Genomic DNA, 5,188 nt, shown 5'->3' on the forward strand with positions numbered 1-5,188 from the left:
TTCTGATCATGACGCCTTCATTGTGAAATGAAGTGTGTGTGTGTGGCTGAGCAGGGAGTGCACAGAGGGTGTTTTATGGATATTTCACTGTAAACAGCTGTCCATTATGGACTAAAACAACACTATGAGAGCAGAGGCAGTAAACCAATCCGGTGAAATTACAGGCGTGACAGGTAAACATGAGTGGTAACTCACTATAAAGCTGTGTAAAGCCAGGGGAGCTGTGGAGCTGCACCATAAAACAAACCTTTTCATCTTGCCACTGTCAAAATAATGTGTTTTCAGCTCCTACACCTGCAACACACCTGCTACACTTCCCCCGACCACCCTGTCCACTGGGCTGGTCAGAAGTTACTGAAATACAGATATACACAGTTTAAGGAAGACATGATTCAGAGTACTGTACTGCATAGCAATCCAGCTGATATTTGCCTTATGCTGGCAGAAAATAAAAAGTCTGGACGACCAAAGGGCTAAAAGTAAGAGCTTAAACAACAGTTTCATTTTTATGTATTTGTCTTTTATTTATTTTTCCTGATTGAAATGTATTGTAAGGTCATAATTTGTCATTCATCACATTACATGGCATGATGCACCAGGTCTACTACACCCATTTACAGGAGGAATACACGGAAACATACACAAGGTTTTACAATGGGGAAACAAGAAGTTTAGCTCATTGCACTTACAACAGTGAATGGAACACTTTGTAGTCATTTTAGGCTCTTGACCTTTTTCTGTGTTTTGTTTTCACACTCATCATTCAAGTGGGTTATTTTCTGATTTTTTTTTTTTTTTTAAACACATCTCAATTGTGTAATTCTCCCTCTTCGTCACCCATATACGATGTGTTCACCCTAAAAATTACATGGAAGCCAGAATATTTTACCCTTCTTTGTTTTTACAAACACAACATGTATAGAAACTCTACACAGACCAATATGTTTTGATTTTTTATATCCAAATACAATGAGTTTTAAACAGTCTGCACGAGCCAGCCACATACATACACAATGCAGTTTTGTAATTTATTATTCAAATCAACAGCTGTTCTTGTTTGTTATATAGGTTTTGTTGTTTTTATACACAAAAAGCACAAGATCGGGCAGCGAGGTTCGGTTTGCATACGCTCCAGCTTGTGTCGCCGTGTAGTGTGCAAAGGCCTCTCTCATGCCCATGTGCATATGTGTGTGTTTGCCTGTGATGTTGTGTTGTGGTATATTAGCATATATGAGATTTACATGGTTTACAGAACATGTCCCTCATGGCATTTACATGTTGTTGCAAATCAGACTGAGTGGTTCTCATCTGGTATTTACACCGGAAAGAAGAATGGTGGCCCGTGAGTTTGGAGGTCAAAGGTCAAAGTGGTTCTAAAGGTCAAGGGATGGAAGCGGGGTGAAAGGGGGTTAGGTTTGGTGGTGGTGGGGGAGGGGGGTGTCCATTTCATGCACTTGTAATCTTACCTTTATGATTCATTACAGGTGAAAGATGAATAAACACTCCCTGATGGTTTTACAGTGAAAAATGGAATTGGTAGCTTTTCTCTCATGGGTTTATTTGTTTCAGCATTCCTGCTTTCATTTTACACCCTCTCACCTATGAAACATTTATTTTCTATATATATATATTTATATATATGGTTTAGAACACACACACACACACACACACACACACACACAGTCCGGGTTTCCCAGAAGCATTCAAAGCTGCATTTAAAGACAACTGACTCAAAAAAAACAAAAACAAAAAAAAAAAAAAAAAACAAAAAAAAAATCATGTTTTCCTCAGGTATTGAACACGTGTCAGACCCAATTCAGTTTTTTTTCTGTTTCATTTTTTCAGTGTCTTCAATAAACTGTTCCTTTACAGTTTATAATATCTTGGTTTGCTACACAACCTTTTCACATTTTCATCATTATTATTATCTACACTGTGTTTCAAACACCTGTGAAAAACTGGGATGTGGCTTGGTGATTTATCCCACTGGTGTTTGCTGTGGTCTAAACCAAAGTCTGTTGCGTTCTTGGACATAGACACATGCAAAGTATAGACAGAGACCACAACTGGCTAGAGGGCAGTAACAGGATGGCTTTCTTTAGTATTGTAGTATAAAAGCCCTTTCTGCTATGCATATTTAAGTCACCTACAGTGGCTGTATTCACACTGGAGCAAAAGAATGTGACGTTTTTAACACAATTTCATACAGATCTCTATATTTACATGCTCCTGGCTGTGTCATTCAAAATATCACTGGATCCCTCTACTTAACAGCAGCCATGGGAAGATCACATCTGTGCCATAAAGTGTTGAAAAATCTGATTTATTGCCCCCACATGAATCCAACCATTTATATCTCTTGTCTTTTGTACATCTCCTTTGCAATGCTGCATTTTTATTGTGTGCTTTCCTGAGGCAAAAGTGACTTGAGGAACATTTTATTGAATATTTCATTTTTCCAGAAACATACAACACACAACAGAGGAAGCTGATTATAATTTGGGAAACTTTAAACTCTCGCTCATATTATTTGTTCTATTTTGACCCTTTTGTGGTGAAGTCACTGATCTGGTGGCAGTGCACCGGTGATGTTTGTTAGAGCTAACAGGCGGAAGAAAAACTACTAGATCCATCAGCCAGACCAACCAGAATAATGAGAATCTTGGTCCTGCAGCTAAATTTAACACTACAGTGGCTGAAGAAAAGGCCACAAAAGGAGATTTTAAAATGGTTTAAAACATTTTAAAATAATTTATTATTTGACAGCATATTGGTACGTCTTATGTTTAACAGAAAAAACTGAAAATTACATTTCTAACATCCACTAATCTGATGTTTTAGTAATCTGATTACTGTGATGTGTGCATAAATCCACTGATAAATAACATCTGTATAAACATAATTTAACTCTATATGTATATAGATTACAAAACCAAATCGCTCTTCTTTCTTAAATCTCAGCTAGCTTTCTATCCCTCTCAGTATGATAAAATAAATTCTGACAAAGATAAATCATCTGATAAATGTTTCACAAAAAATATATATACTTCTAGTTTTAGTGTGTTCAAACAAAGTTTGGGAATTGCAAAGGAGCCAGGAGTTAAGATATTTTCATAAACCACCTCTTATTAAACTTTTCATAAATGATTTCTTTATAATTGCCTTGTCATTGCACGCTGCTACCAACTAACTAAAGACAGATGTTAAATTAGTAGTTGACTGTTTTGCTTTTGAGGTACAGACATTTATGTTCCACAGTGTATTTAGCATATCGTTTTTTATCTCTTAGCATGTCATGGCAGTGCACCTTTAAACGCTCAAACACACTGCAAACACACACTCAATCTCACGCTAGGTAATTTAATTTAGGAATGGCTGTATCCTAACAATGCTTTACTATCAGCATACAGCCATTCATTTTAGTCAAATACAATCTACAGATGAAAACAATCTTGCTGCTTATGTTTCTGCAAAAATCAAAAAACAAACAAACAAAAAAACAACAATGTGCACATTCAAGTAGCTAATAAAAAAAAATGCTGGGCTGTTCTATGAAAATACCAACCACATTGGAGAATATACTGAACTTCAATATTCATATATCGTTATATTTCTCTCTCTCACATGTGTGAGTATATATATGTATGTATATATACACATATATATATATTCTCACATGTTGTTTATACTCTCACACATGATGCACACACACAAACACAAGATGGCTGACATTCATTTAAATGCATTCAAGACAACTGGTCCTTAGAATATCTCTCAAACTTTGGCCTGGGGCTTTTACATACTGTGGGGCATTTGCTTTGTTGAATGTTTACTTCTGCTTAAGACATTGTTTACTTTCATGCCATGAAATGAATAACTCAGTTGTAAAACCTTCCAATTTTCTAACAACCTCTTAGGTTATAATTTCTAGTATTTGCGCTCATTTGTTATGTCAGAGGCCATGAAGGTGTTATTTCCCAGCTGTCATGAACACATCTTTAATGACAGACCATTTGGCTACAGAAACACAGTTTAAAAGGAGAGGGGACCCTGAACATGCCGGATTAACACAAGACCAAAACCCTACATATTATTTCCTAACTTACAAATAACTTAGAAAATACACAAATAAATTCAGAGTTTTGTCATTTCATTGTGTATGGAATGTCACAGAGATATCTTGACGTTAAAATAATTCAGCTGTGATGAACAATCATTTTTTACTTTTTCCCATTTGTGTTTTTTGTTTCCCTTTCCTTCCTCGTGTCTGTTTTTCCAAATAGGTTTCATTGCATAGAACGACTGGAGATGAGAGGTCGCCTTCTCTGCCCACCATATTTGTTATGTTTGAACTTGTGTTTGTCTTGTTTTTTTCTTTTTTCACATTGGATTGTGTTCGTTAAATACACGCATACAGAACCCCCACACACATACATACAAACATTAGGAACAGAACAATATAGAGGTGACTTTGAGGTTTTCTGCGCCGGGCGGCATGCGAAGGTTCCCAGCGAGCGTTCACACAGACAATATACAGCAGAAGTTGGTTGGTTTGTTGGGTTTGCTAAAGGCCTTGCAATGTTTGGCCCAACAGAGTTTGTTTTCAGTACCAAACCGCAGATCCCACAATGCACTGCAGGAGCAACAGCAGGGAGAACACTGACCTGAGAAGTTTCCATGACAACTGACAGTCAGAGAGAGGTTTCCAGGGGTTGGGTTATACGTCTGGACGCCACCACGATAGAAAATGAAAAGTTTAAAAAAGGCGAGTGACTTTGTGACACAACCAAGTGTGTTATTTTTGGTTCCTCAGTCACATGAGTGCTGATTTTTTGACACCATTTTCAAGTGTGCTTTCACGTGCACTGTGCACATTTGACAGAGTGAAGACACATGCTGATACACACGGATGTGTAAAGGAGCTCAACGGAGCTTTTTGCAGAGTCCTAATGAAGGTCCATCTTGGAGGATCTTAAGAAACCCAAACCCCTGCAGGTGACGACATCAAGTCCAGTTCTGCCGCAATGTGTGACTGGTCTGCTTTTCAGTGCCTCTCTGCTGCCCTGCAGTGCTTTCAGATCAGACTCCAGCTGGCTGATTCAAGCAGCGCATCACTTCGATCCAATGACTAGCTGATTTGTCACACCAATGTCTCATTTTTGGTTGGAGAAGATTTTGGTGGTACGAA

This window comes from Mastacembelus armatus, chromosome 7 (genome assembly GCF_900324485.2).
Source record: "Mastacembelus armatus chromosome 7, fMasArm1.2, whole genome shotgun sequence".
In the NCBI taxonomy this organism is placed as follows: domain Eukaryota; kingdom Metazoa; phylum Chordata; class Actinopteri; order Synbranchiformes; family Mastacembelidae; genus Mastacembelus; species Mastacembelus armatus.